A 15,181-nucleotide genomic window follows, 5' to 3' on the forward strand; every position below is an offset into this window, starting at 1 on the left:
AGTTAGGGGCTGGTTGACGGTTTGGATAGTTCAAACCTGACCTTACAGGAATAGGAGTTAGGGGCTGGGTGACGGTTTGGATAGTTCAAACCTGACCTTACAGGCATAAGAACCTGAGTTCAGATTCTCAGCACATGCGTACAATCCCAGAACTGGGAAAACAGAGATAGGAGGATTCCTGGGGCTCACTGGCCCCCCAGCCTGGCTGAACGGCAAGCTCCAGGTTCAGCAGAGGCATTTGCTGCCCCAATGTACAAGCCTAATGACCTAAGTTAGATCCCCAGAAGCTGCACACAGATGATGTGTGTGTGGTGTGTGTGTATGTGTGTGTATGTGTGTATGTGTGTGTGTATGTGTGTGTATGTGTGTATGTATGTGTATATGTGTGTGTGTGTGCACAAATAAGTGATAGGTAAAATTCAACTTAAATTACTTTAAATATAATGTTGGCCTCTGGCCATGCACACATTATATACAGACAAACCTAGGAATACACATAAATGCACACATTATATACAAACATACTTAGGAATACACACCCATGTACACATTATATACAGGCATACTTAGGAATACACACAAATGCACACATTATATACAGACATACCTAGGAATACACATCCATGCACACACTATACAACATAATCTCATACACAACAATACAGTTAACAGTAGAAACTAAAAGCCTTTTTGTTACTGTTTTACACTAAACGTCATCTCCAGTCCGCTGCTATTGTATCTATGGTTTCACACACTGGGTCACTATGACAGCTAGTTTTGTTTGTTTCTCAATGTGACTTTTGAAAAACTGGATTTTTTTTTCTTTTGTCTACAACCACACTTCAGAATCTAGCCACACAACCAACTCTTTTCAACAACTTCTCTTCCAAAATTTTCCACATCTGGGTATTTAATTATGCAGATACAATCAGTTCAAGATGCTTAACCAAGAGGCTTCTTCCGAACAGAAAACTGCCCAGACTTCATGAAGGACACCTACCAAAAGCAGGATAGCAGTTCACAACCACGTTACACGCTACCCCAAGATGCCGCTTTGTTCAGCCCTCTGTGATTCCAGGGCAGGACATTCTCCAGGTCAACTTGTCTTCTTCCAGTGTTCCCCTGTTCTTGGGTCTCTGCAAACAGAAGTGTAACCACCTCCCGTGGTGTGCAGCCAGCTAAGACTGGATCGCAGTGGCCCAGAGCGGCTTTGTGAGATTATTATGCACCTTATTCTTTGGAAGACAGCTTCCAAACCACTTTCAAGCATTTGTAAAACAAACATCACCACCCGCCAGTAAGGGTTTGCTTTCTTCTGAAATAGCTGTATTTACCAGGAAAACCACAGACTATAAACAAGAGCGCCTGATCAGAGGAGACCTTAAAACCGCTGGATCACCGTGTCAACACCTAAGGAGGAAGGCAGTCCATCAACTTGGGTCTAGAATGCACTGGAATACACAAATCAGAAATCAGTCCTCCATCTAAAATATCTTACTAACTTGAAAAAATGTTAAGGATTATGTAGTTTCAAAGAGATGCATGGGACTTCTACATACAAAGCAGGACTTTTGATCTTTTTAACACTCAGGAGGGAGAGACCCGAGGTACAGCTAACTCAAGATGTAGGAACACCAGCCTAGCCCTGCATATTTCCACTTAAAATAGCACTTTGTCGGAGTGGGGGGTCCACGAGGCTCCCCAACAACATAGGCTATTGACATTGCTCCTGGTTGCCTCCCAGATTTTGAAGAGAAGACCCTATTACTAAAGACACCGTAGCATACAGAATTTAGGAGACTCCAACTGAACTGACCCAGAAGCCTCCTCCTTGAGAACTATCTCTCATAGTTGGGTAAACTGCCAAGAGAAAAAAAGAATCAACAATCCTACCTGTAATGATCTGTCTGTCCCTTTAAGAGACAAGCCACGCCCACCTCCTCCCCATCCAATGAGGCAAGCTGATCTTCAGCTTCCAGCCTGAGTTCTTTCTGTCTCTCCCTCTCTCAAAGAGGCAGCTTCTGTTTTTCCCTTCTCCCCACTTCTCCCCTTCCCCCTTCTCTCTCTCTCTCTCTCTCTCTCTCTCTCTCTCTCTCTCTCTCTGCTCCTCCCCCTTCTCCCCTTCCCTTCCATCATAACTCACTAAATAAATATCCAACTTCACTCAGCATGGCGAGCCTATCCATCTCCATCTCTTAGCTGGGACCCACTGCCTTCATGGCCTGCCATGGTCTCGGGACCCACTGCCTGCTGCCGCTCAGGGACATGAAGCATGTTACTTAAACCATTACATTGGTGCTGTGACTCGAATCCACCACCAAGGCAGTGGATCTTCCTTCCTGCCTGCAGCCTGAGTCCTTCTTTTTCCATCTCTCTCTTGAAGAGGTAGCTTCTGCCTCTCCCTTCTCCCCACTTCTTCCCTTCTCTCTTTCTCTCTCTCTTTCTACCTCTCTCTCTGATCTTCCACCTTCTCCCCTTCCCTTCCATAACTCACTACATAAATATCCAACTTCACTCTGCATAGCATTCCTAACCATGTCTCTGTTCCTCACCCAATGCATGACTCCCTGCCCAGGATCAGCCTTTGGAGACCTGTGGCGATCCATCTCCAGTCTCTCACCCACCATGTGGCTCCCTGCCTGGGACCCAGCTGCCTTCGTGGCCTTCCATGGTCTCGGGACCCACTTCCCTTTGCCTTCCGCTGCTGGCTCTGGGACTCTGTTCTCTGTTCTCTGCCACTGCTCAGGGACCTGCAGTGTTTCTGCCGCTGCACCCCTTGGGGAACCTGCAGCATTTTATTTAAACCCTAACACTCCCTAGCTGTAGAGCCTACAACCACACTGGCGACTGTCCTGGTAAGCACTTCCCAGTGGTGCAATAGTGGCGTTGTTATCTTTGGGGTAATCAACACCTGTCAAGTATGACTTTAGCCCTGTTCTGTGAGAGGGAATTCAGGTCTGGTACTCTAAACCTAGCCAACAACCAAAGGCTGGAGAGGTCAGAGATCCTAAAGGGAAGCCCACCTCCACCATGCAGTCTCTGTGTTCTGATTACTTATCCTTAAACTCACAGTTAAGTGTAGCCCACAACAGCTCACACTGTAGAGAAGATGTGCAAAACTAACCCCGACTGACACATCTACAAGGCTACCACTACACCTAAGTCCAGGGAAAACAGCAAGAAGCAGAAAGATCACAAGAGCTAGAAGACCAGGACATCTGCTGCCAGACAGTAGGGGAGCTCCCCTGAACTCCCAACAACCGGCATAAGGACAACTCCAGATGACAGGTCTGTAAGCCCCTCTAGCTGCACAAGGGCCAGGCCCCTCCCCCAGGACCTCTAACCGCCAGGTTCCACCCACAGAACACTCTAACTGCCCCAAATGCTGGACCCTGCCCTCACCCTACGGAGTAAAAAGCCCAATCTCTGGACCTGAAATCCCACCAATCTCCACCCTGGAAAGTCCCACCTCCTTCCCAAGAAACCCTAGATAAGCCCTGGATCCTGCTCCATTTGCTGCTGTCTGTCACCCAAGCAGAGGCAGCCACCCTCCTGGTTTTTCTCTCCCAATCTCTTCTGTGACATTTGTTGTGTAGTGTGACTTTGTGGTATTCTTGGCTCCTGGCTACCAGGATACCTTTCCATCTGAGCTGTACTAATGTGGATGAACACAAGGCCCCACTCGTAAAAAAACAACTAAAGTTAATTAATGGCTTCTAAGAACGAGGGAGAATTCATTTCTCTAGAATGAGTTCCTGGTAGGTTCTGTAGTCTCAGGTACACTTAACAGGTAGCACAGACATTAAGGGCATCATTGAATAAATGGGACCTCCTGAGACTGAGAAGCTTCTGTAAAGCAAAGGACACTGTCACTAAGACAAAAAGGCAACCCACTGACCGGGAGAAGATCTTCACCAACCCCGCAACTGACTAAGGTCTGATCTCCAAAATATATAAAGAACTCAAGAAACTAGACTGTAAAAGGCTAATCAACCCAATTATAAAATGGGGCACTGAGCTGAACAGAGAATTCTCAACAGAAGAAGTTCAAATGGCCAAAAGACACTTAAGGTCATGCTCAACTTCCTTAGCGATCAGGGAAATGCAAATCAAGACAACTTTAAGATACCATCTTACACCTGTCAGAATGGCTAAAATAAAAAAACACCAATGACAGCCTTTGCTGGAGAGGATATGGAGTAAAGGGAACACTCATCCATTGCTGATGGGAATGCAAACTTGTGCAACCACTTTGGAAAGCAGTGTGGCGGTTTCTCAGGAAATTTGGGATCAACCTACCCCTGGACCCAGCAATACCACTCTTGGGAATATACCCAAGAGATGCCCTATCATACAACAAAAGTATATGCTCAACTATGTTCATAGCAGCATTGTTTGTAATAGCCAGAACCTGGAAACAACCTAGATGCCCTTCAATGGAAGAATGGATGAAGAAAGTATGGAATATATACATATTAGAGTACTACTCAGCAGTAAAAAACAATGACTTCTTGAAGTTTGCGTACAAATGGACAGAAATAGAAAACACTACCTGAGGTAAGCCAGACCCAAAAAGAGGAACATGGGATGTATTCACTCATAATTGGTTTCTAGCCATAAATAAAGGACATTGAGCCTATAATTCGTGATCCTAGAGAAGCTAAATAAGAAGGTGAACCCAAAGAAAAACATATAGTCATCCTCCTGGATATTAACCTTCACCAGGCGATGAAAGGAGACAGAGACAGAGACCCACATTGGAGCACCAGACTACAACCCCAAGGTCCAAATCTGGAGCAGAAGGAGAGAGAGCACGAGCAAGGAACTCAGGACCGCGAGGGGTGCACCCACACACTGAGACAATGGGGATGTTCTATTGGGAACTCACCAAGGCCAGCTGACCTGGGTCTGAAAAAGCCTGGGATAAAACCGGACTTGCTGAACATAGCGGACAATGAGGACTACTGAGAACTCAAGAACAATGGAGCTGGGTTTTGATCCTACTGCACGTACTGGCTTTGTGGGAGCCTAGGCTGTTTGGATGTTCACCTTACTAGACCTGGAAGGAGGTGGGAGGTCCTTGGACTCCCCACAGGGCAGGGAACCATGACTGCTCTTTGGGCTGAGGAGAGAGGGGGAGTTGATCGGGGGAGGGGGAGTGAAATGGGAGGCAGTGGCGGGGAGGAGACAGAAATCTTAAATAAATAAATAAATAAATAAATAAATAAATAAATAAATAAATAAATGGATCTATCAAATAAATCTTTTAAAATTTTTAATTATCTTATTATTTTGTATGAATGGGTGTGCTGCCCACATGTATGTCTGTGTACCACGTGAGCACCTGGCATCCTCGGAGTCCAGGAGAAGATGCTGTAGTGCTAACCCTAACCCTGGATCTGGAGTTGCAGATGGCTGTGAGCTGCATGTGGGTACTGAGAATCTAACCTTGGTTCTATGGAGGAGCATACTGTGTCCTTAACCTCTGAGCCATCTCTCCAGCCCCAAAACAAATCTTTTTAAACATGCCTATAGTATGGTAATTTTAGAGGGGCTCTTCAAAATGTTTTATTTAATTTAATTTGTAGCAGCTCCGTCACCTAGCAACTATTAAACCTTTGACGGAAATAAGTCATGGATGTCATATGGCTTGTTTCTCCGAACTGCAACATTCTCTCCAAATTGAAACACTTGCCCCAGGAGTCCCCTGTATAAACAGGAGGTAAATTGAAGTCCAGGTACCAGAAGAAAATTAGAGCCTGGAAGATTCCTTAGGGTCCATCCCAACATTATAAAAAGGATTAAACGGTTGCTGAGGCTGGAGACCCTGAGCAGCCAAACTGCGGAAAGAGTGATACTCCCGGGGTCACCTGTGCCGGGATGGATTTTCTGGAGATGTAGCTACTTCAGGGCTTTCCTTACTCCTTGCAAAGGGCCTTTCACCCATCCTCCTGTGAGCAGCCCCAGTGAAAACTCACTGGTCAACCAAACTGAACACTGACACAGCAGTTACTTTGTGGACTCTTGTCTGGGGCGAGTGGACATGGTTGCTGCTGCCTCCCCAGTCTGTCCCACAACCATCGGAAGAGTTTAAGGTTTGTTTGAAAGGGGGGGATTTGGGATTCCTATTACAGCAGATAATGAAATTTTATTAAAATATGGTTAATTAGACGGGATTAAATAATTTAATGGTATAAAGCAATTAGAAAAGCAGGTGGCATACAGTGAGGACTAGGTAAATATTGTTATTGATGGGTCTTTGGTCATCATCCATTGTTGATTCCCTATGATCACCTGCCCCCCACCAGATCTGTGGGGGTCACATCTCTGGTGCACTCAGTAGAACAGTGGGGCTCACCCAACCCCTCACGGTTCAAGGAGGCATCAGGATGCTGCAGTGCACACCGGTCATTCCCACGAGATACTAACTGCAGTGAGCAGAGAACATACTCCTGAGAGCTGTGCCCCTCCCTCAGGTCCAATCTTCCCGAGAGAAGTGCAGTCTCACTAAGGAGCATGGGCTGCACTGAAAGCAGGAAGCTAAAACCTCCAGCCTCCCACAACACCTCCGCCAAGGCTTTTTATTTAGCCCTTATCTCTTCCTACCTTGAGTTATAACTATTTGTAAACATCTCTTATCTCCCTCATTAGATTATAAACTCCCTGGGAACCATAGTTATCTCCAACCTGTCTGGATAGTGTACTATGAAGAGACAATCCACAACTGACAGGTGTTGACTGTCTCCAAGACAGTTTAGCAGGGAAGGTCATAAACCCACCACCTTACTGACTGACTGCATGACCTAAGCATGGAATTCCCATGCTAAAGTATGGCACACACTTTGGCAAAACAGGGTGGCACTAGATCATGTGAGATCACGAACAAAAAGACCATTTTAAACACTCTAAGCTGAGAATTTCCACATTTGACCCCCTTTTTAAAAAGACTTGTTTTGGAGCAGGAGAGATGGCCCAGCGCCATCTCAAAGTGCTGCTCCTCCTGCACAGGACCCAAAGCCCACCCTGTGTGGCTCACAACCACCTGTAAGTCCAGCTCCAAGAGAGCCAACACCCTCCTCTGGCCTCTGAAGGCGCTGCACACACATACTGCAGACACACGTGGGCAAACCCTCATATACACAAACCTTTACAAAAGAAAAAGATTTGTTCTTAATTATGCACATTTGTGTGGTCCATGGAGGTCAGAAGAGTATGTCAGGTTCTCTGGAGCCAGAGCTACAAGTAGTTGTGAAACCACTCGTGTGTGTGCTGGGAACCAAACTCAGGCCTTCTACAAGTGGCTTCTACCGAGCCAGCCCCTGATGGAGGAAGGTCATTGGTTGATTAAATAAAGAAGCTGCTTGACCTGATAGGTTAGAACATAGGTGGGAGGAGCAGACGCTGGGAGGAAGAGGAAGTGAGCTCAGAGACTCGACAGCTCTCCTCTCGGGGGCAGACGCCTCAGACAGACACGAGATGCTCCACTCTTGTGGGCAGAGGCGAGAGCTCTGCTCTCTGAGGCACACGCGATGAAGCTCTGACCCAGGATGGACGTAGGCTAGAATCTTCCCGGTAAGCGCACCTTGGGGTGCGACACATATGATTGGAAATGGGTTAGTCAAGGTGCGAGAGTTAGCCGAGAAAAGGGCTAGAGCTAAAGAGCCAAGCAGTGTTTAAATGAATACAGTTTGTGTGTTGTTATTTCGGGCATAAGCTAGCCGGGCAGGCGGCTGGGGTGCTGGGGACTCAGCCCCGACGCTCGTATTACTACAAGCCCCCAAAACTCTCTATTGCAGTGGGAGCTATTAAAATGCTCAGATTATAATATTTTAATATTTATTCAGTACTTAGTATGAATTTAGACCAATAACTTCATGTGCAGCTTGAAAGGAGACTGTGACACATGAACATATGACATGAGTTTATTTATCGTCCGTTGTACATGTGCGCATGGACATATGACATGAGTTTATTCTTTATTTATCGTCCGTTGTACATGTGTGCATGAACATACAACATGAGCCTCTGTTAGATTTGCCAGCTGTACATGTGTGCATGAACATATGACATGAGCCTCTGTTTGGTTTGCCAGCTGTACATGTGTGCCTGACGTGGCTGCATGGCTGCAGCTGTGCACTCCACAGCACACATGCAGAGGTCAGAGGACAGCTTTTAGGAGTTGGTTCCTGCCTTCAGCCTTGCTGAGGCTGGATCTCTCGTTTCTGCACTAATGTGCTCCAGGCTAACCCCTTCATGCTTCCAGGCAATCCTCCTGTCTCTGCCTCTCCCCTAAGAGTGGCGGACACAGCTACCCATCCAGATGGTTTTGTTTTGATTTGTTTTATTCTCCAAGACACGGTTTTTCTGTCTAACAGCCCTAGCTGTAACTAGAACTCACTCTGTAGACCACGTTGGCCCTGAACTCACAGAGATCCACCTGCCTCTGCCTCCCGAGTGCTGGGATTAAAGGTGCGCACCACAGTCCTGCCACACTGAGATTTTTATGGGTCCCAGGGATCAAACCAAGGGTGTAAGCCTCTCCAGCAAACATCGTTACTCATGGAGCCATCTTTCTAGCCTCCCCCTACTTACTTATGGGGCGGTAATTAAACTTAACACTTAAATCTACAACTTAGTCAAAGTTCATGCAGTATTCATCTTTTAGATGCACAGTTCACTGTGAGACTTTCAACAATTTATGAAACTTCCAAAACAGCCCTTTCCTTATCACTCAAAACCACAAGAACCTTCTTTTAATGGACACTAAGTGCTTTAGATTTATTTATTTTATTCTATGTGTATGGGTGCTTTGCCTATGTGTGTATGCCCAGTGCTCATGGTCAGAAGAGGGCATTAGATTCCCTAGAACTGGAGTTACAGATGTTTGGGAGAAACCATGTGGTTACTGGGAGAAGCCAGTGCTCTTAACCACTGGGCCATCTCTCTAGCACTAGAAAATACACAATTTCTATAATCCTGGGTAGCTTCACGGGAAAAAAACGGGCACGGGACTCCACTTCTCACCCTCAGCTCTTCTCTGAGGTCTCACTGAAGAAAGTAACAAACTCATTATCCCATTTCCACACCAGCTGGGAGATTAGGGATAGGGGATCAGCAGTTATCAGGGTGCCTTCCACAAATGCCCACCACCTACACCCGTGAAGAATGCTTACAGGTCATAGCACAGATCCAGGCAGCTGTCGGTCTGAGCAACAAATCATTACACCAGAGTCGGGTCCACTGGAAAATGCAAGGAGACATTCCCTTAATATGCACATATAGTCTCCAGGACCAAGATGGCGTCTCCCTAGAATAAACTTAACTGTGTTCAGTCCTTGGTACCTATTAAGTGTCAACCTAACCAACAGGGACCTCGGAAGAAAACAACCAAGGCCCTATGATGGCCAGAGAATCCCTGAGGAACCTACAGCTGCGGCATATAAAAGGCCATAGAAGAAGCTGCAGATAATCACAATTCACGTGAGACAAATGCCTAATGCAGGAGGGGTTCAGACTCCCTCGTGGGGCTGTGAACAGGAGGTAGAATTTCCAGGCAAGCAAAGTTCAAAGATCTGCAGGGCGGTGAACCTTGGCTCTGGTTTCAACTCTGCCTCAAAGGTCAGTGACCTTATGATGGCTGCAAGACCTCATTTCCCGCAGATTTCGGAACTCCAAATCTGGATAGCTGCAATCTCCGAGGACAGACGAAAGAAGCCTAGGAAGCCTGAAGCACGAAGTATCAAAGCACAATATATTAGGCTAGTTGGTTTCAAACCTGAAACAGTTTGTGTTTGTGTGCAAAGAGAAAAGGGCACGACACTAAGCTCAGAATGGTGGGCGTTCTGATAATCCCTCAAAGAAGTCCAAACCTGCTCCCTAGCAAGTTTGAGGGCAGCCTGGGAAACCTGAGACCCTGTCTCAAAATAAAAATAAAAAATGATCTGAATGCTAAATCTGAAGGACTTCCACAAGGCAACTGTTGGGTTGATGGAGGTGGTGAGTGTTTTTTCGGGGTATTCTAACATAAGAGTGCTAGAACTAGAAAAGACTGGTATGTTCAGCAACATAAAAAGTCAACCACTGGGGCCTGAGGCGATGGTTCTGTGCTAAAGAGCCTGTCACACATGCTTGAAGAGCAGAATTCAGATCCCCATCTCCCATGTAAAAAGCTGGGGTGACTGTGTCCATCTGTAACTGGGGACAGTTGGCCTCAGGAACAAAGGTCAACCAGGCTGTCTGAAATGAGGGGCTCCAGGTTCATCTCAAATTGACTTCTGACTTCACACGCACACACGTACACATGCACATGCACACACGCTTGCATGCATGCATGTGCACACATGTACACATTAGTAAGTCTTCGTTTGTGTGCCTGAGTGTATAACCTCCATGAATGAAGGCAAAGGGAAGGTCATGCCTTCAAAACGTCCTCTGTAGTCACCGGAAAAGGAAGCAGGTAAAGACTTTGCTATTGGTCATACTCAAGCCCCCGATTTTTTGCCACCTGCTCTTTTCATTGCACAGAATAGAAATTCTTCCTTTAAATTCCAGGTCCTGGAGCACCATAACTTATGACCTCTAAACATCTGTTGCTTGCCAAGTGTGGCCCTGTGATAGGCTTGGTGGGTTATGAAACAGGCATGGGTCAACAACTTCAGAATCTTAAGAGCTGGAACATTCTAGTCCAAAAAGCCCAACACTGTGGAGAACCTGATCAGTCAGGGGCCACCGCCTCCCTCCTTGGCCCTCCTGGGGACAGCCTCCCCTGGGGACAGGCTCCCCTGGGGACAGGCTGCTTGGCTTCACCATCATGTCTCTGTCCCCTCACCCCTAGGGTCACAGAAGGACATGTAAGCCAGCTTCTCTCATGTAGGCGAGCGTCTCCTCCTGACTGAAAAGGACCATACAGTGGCTAACACAGATTTTCCAGAAAAAGAAGAAATACAAAGGGGAGATAGGAAGGAAAACACTCTAAAGCCAACATAACATATAAATGAAAGTAACTCTCTTCACAGAACACAAGGAATGTGAAATTGTACATCAAAACACAAGACTAGTAATCACCATGTTGACATCATGACCTGTGCGGTACAGGGACGTGCACATGACCTCTGAGGTATGCGTCCCCAGACTTTAACCCCCAGCCAAGAGAACTGTAAGCAAAACACCACAAAGAGCCAAACCAAAAGAAAGTCAATAAATGTCTGGCTGTACTCTTCAACAGTACCAAGGGCAAAAGCAATAAAGACTGAAGAAGCATTGCAACCCTGAGAGATTGGGAAGGACAAGGTGACCAACTACAGCAGGGATCGTGGGAAAAATGGAAGAGTAGGAAAACAACAGTATAATCCAAATGAGGTCTAGAGTTTAGTAACCAGCAGCACACACAGCAAATTCTCAGTGTGGACAGATGACGCGTGAGCTGCTTCCCATCCCTGTCAGCGGCTGGGTTTGGAGTCGCCGAGGAGACTGGGCCTGTCTGCAAGTCTGTGACTGAGGAGGGAGACACCGCCTGAAAGTGGCTCACCCCAGAACAAGACAGCCAACAGAGGCCCGCAGCCAACAGAGGCCCCCAGTTCCTTTTCTTTGCTTCCTGACCTGCCCAGATGTGAGCAGGCACCCGGCCACTCCTGCTGCCACAGCCCAAAGCTGCTCCTGCCATCGCGCCTTCCCTGACTCCACAAACCATGAGCCCGAGGAAACCCTTCCTTTCTGGATGGGTTTCTTCTCGGGCATTTGACCACAACAATGTGAAGCCCAGCTGATAAACAGTATTTGAGGAAACTGAAGAGGACGAGTTTCTGCTGCGCACACATCTTTATCCCAAATCTTTTTTTTAAAAAACAGAGAAGGCCAGGCATGGTGTCACACACCTATAATCCCAACACTTGGGAGGTGGAGACTGGAGTGTCAAAGTTCAAGGCCATCCCGAGCTACATAGCAAATTCAAGGTGACCTTGCCCCACCTAAGACCCTAAATCAAATATATATCAAAATCAAGTAGGTTGAATAAATCAAACAAGGAATCTGATTAGCAAAGGACCTCAGCTTATGTAACACAAAGCCACTGTTTTCCTTTACAGTGTTGCCCTTGAATGATTCCTTCTGGAGCTAACTGTGCAGGAGGCTGTAAGAACCTCTGGAAGTTTGCTTAGCGACAAATTGGTTTTCTCTGCTGACAAGGCAACTGTGATGTCATTGTCCTCCAAGACAAACCGCCACCTTCCTCATCAGGTCAGCTGTGCCCGCTTGCAGATCATCGCAGTAGGTGTGACGGGCTGCAGACTGGCGGGCTGCAGACTGATGGACTTCAGATTAACGGGCTGCAGACTGATGCCCTGCAGACTGGCAGGCTGCAGACTAGCAGGCTACAAATTGACGGGCTGCAGGCTGGCAGGCTGCAGACACTCCTTCAGAGCAGGAGCTGGTGGGAGGGTCATTGAACCCTTGCCTGAGCAGCCAGCTAATGCACATATTTCTGTCTTAATGGCACAGGGCCCTCAGGGTGTCAGGGAGGGGTTTGAGTACACATATGTCTACACAGACACAGAGGAGTCATCCACGTTTGAAGCAGCCCACCTTGGCAGGACTTTAAGTCACCCACACTCCCACTAGTGACCCCTCCCCATGCTCTGTATGTAAGTTCAGTAAACTCATTGGTTCCCCAGGGAGAGGTCTGGGTTTGCCATTAGAACTTTTGAAGGAAGGGGTGGACATTGCCTAGACCCTCTCCAAAGGTAAAAGTTCTCATGACATAGCCGCAGGAAACTTCCCAATTGTGCATAGTTGGAGAAATCATTACTTTGGCCAATTTGGAACTTTAGGTCCAAAAAAGCTAATTTCTCTTTAATCGGAGGAATTGACCTGGAGTCACATTGCACTGCTGAAAAGGGAAAACTGTTCAAATTAACTAGAGAATGCATACGCCCAACTGAAGGAGAGGAACCGAGGGGGTGATGGTCCTGTCCCTTCACAGCAGCTAAGAAAGGAACAGTGCAGTTCTGGGACTAGCAGAGCAGTCTGGGCATGCTGGGCTTGTGAGTCAGCTCTGGGAACCTGCAATGGCTGTTATAGCTGAAGAGGAGGCAGGAGAGAGACACAGGCAGTGGCAAGGGCTGGCAGAGCTGCAACAACAAGCCGCCCAAGGCTGAACAACAGCCACGTTTGGGAAAGTTTGCTGCCGGCCGCTGGGGAAACCAGCACAGAGGGAGTCAAATTCAGAGACTTGGGCTCTGGCCTCTGCCAGGATGAGAACCCATAAATCATACAGAAGAGTTGGGGTTTCAGACAAGGGGATCTCTGGGTCCTGACAGGAAAGGATATCAGCCTTCTCTGGTGATAGTGGAGAGACAGGGGGGTTGGTTTTAAAGTGGAAGCAGGAACTGAGAGCCAGTCAGCAGGGTGGTGAGCTAAGTCAGACTACAGGGTAGCCAGGCTCCAGCTCAGAATGATTGACACCTTGAAGCCCTGCCCACTGGATAACAAGGGCCCAGGCATCTGATCTCTTTGCCTCTTGGGCACAGAGTTGTTAGCTCTGGCTCTTCAGGTTCTCCAGAGTAATCCGCTTGCACACAGCCTGCTCTGTGGAGAGGGAAAGTCCCCTGAAGACGGGGGACTCTGGGTGCCGAAAGCCAGAGCACAAAGACTCGGGACACCCCTGGGAACCAAGTTTGATTTTATGATCCCAGAGAGAGCTCGGCTATCTCAGCCCACGGTATCCAATGGACATTTTCAAGGGGGAAGAAGGGGTCTTCTAGGGGTAAAATTCAGTGACTAATAAACAAAAATAAAATGAAAAGAATTCTGCCCCAGAAGAGGGTTGGGTGTAAGGGGTAGAGCATTTAATACTTAATAGAAACTCATTATGGTTTTTTATTATAACTTAACTACACTTGTATAATGACAAAGGCAGCAGCAGTGGCCATCCCTCAGAAGACAGAAAGGCTAACAAACCCTCCCTAGGGGGCATTGTTCTTACTGTCCAGCTCAGCTCTCCTGGGACAGTGGCAGATGCCCTTGGAGGCTCCCGACAGGTGGCCCACTTTAGATGACAATACAGCCCTCAGACAATGCAGTCAGCTCTCCCCATTACAAACACCACGCTGTCCCAGTTTGCCTTGTAGACTATTCTCTCTGGAGCCTTCTAAACAGGACTCCAACAGCACAGGAGACAGAGCAAGAATGATGAAACTGAACTCCAAAAAGCTGAGAAGCTTCCACACAGCAAAGAGAACCATCAGCAGAACGGACAGAATGGGGGACACTCCAGGTCAGCCACACCCCAGACAGGGAAGTTAAAATTTAGAATATATAAAGAACTGTGTGCTGGCTAGTTTTATGTCAACTTGACAGAAGTTGGGATCATCAGAAGATGAAGGACCCTCAATTGAGAAGATGGGGCGGTAGGCAAGCCTGTAGGATATTTTCTTAATTAGTGATTGACATGGATGGGCTCAGCCCATTGTGGGTGGTGTCATCCCCGGGCTGGTGGTTCTGCATTCTAAAAAAAATACAGCTACCATATGAAGCAGCTGTCCACTCCTGGCTTTCTGTCCAGAGGACTCTATAGCCTCCTGCAGAGATGCTTGGACATCCATGTTTATTGCTGGTGTGTTCACAATACCCATGAAATGGAGATTCCAGGTTCCCGTCCGTCAACAGATGAACGGATGATGAGATGTGGCATATATATACACAACGAAACTTTACTCTGTTGTAAACAAAATGAAATCATGCCTCCATCAGATTTGTCTTAATTAGTAGTTGGTGTGTGAGGGATCAGCCTACTTTGAACAGTGCTACCCCTGGCCAGGGGTGGGCCTGGGCTGTGGAAGAAAGCAGGCTGAGCAAGCCACGGGGAGCAAGCCGGGGAGCAAGCAGGGAAGCAGCCCCCTCCATGGCCTCTGCTTCAGCTCCTGCTTTGAATTCCAGCCCTGAATTCCTTCTGTGATGGATGTGGCCAAGAGTTGTGAGCTAAAATAGACCCCTTCCTCCCAAAGATGCTTACAGTCAAAGCCTAGCACATGGTGATGCAAGGCCTGGTCTACAAAGTGAGTTCCAGGACGGCCAGATGGTTATATGGAGAAAGTCTGGAGAGAGAGAGAGAGAGAGAGAGAGAGAGAGAGAGAGAGAGAGAGAGAGGAAGAAGAAGAAGAAGAAGAAGAAGAAGAAGAAGAAGAAG

At 47.3% G+C, this 15,181-nt stretch overlaps 1 protein-coding gene across 1 annotated transcript in view; it reads right to left on the reverse strand.

Annotated features, from left to right (window-relative positions):
* The window catches only part of Itpr2 (inositol 1,4,5-trisphosphate receptor type 2), a 408,993-nt gene that overhangs the window by 363,735 nt on the left and 30,077 nt on the right, over positions 1 to 15,181 (reverse strand). The window lies entirely within an intron of this gene.

The sequence above is a fragment of the Microtus ochrogaster genome, assembly GCF_000317375.1.
Source record: "Microtus ochrogaster isolate Prairie Vole_2 chromosome 14 unlocalized genomic scaffold, MicOch1.0 chr14_random_2, whole genome shotgun sequence".
In the NCBI taxonomy this organism is placed as follows: Eukaryota; Metazoa; Chordata; class Mammalia; order Rodentia; family Cricetidae; genus Microtus; species Microtus ochrogaster.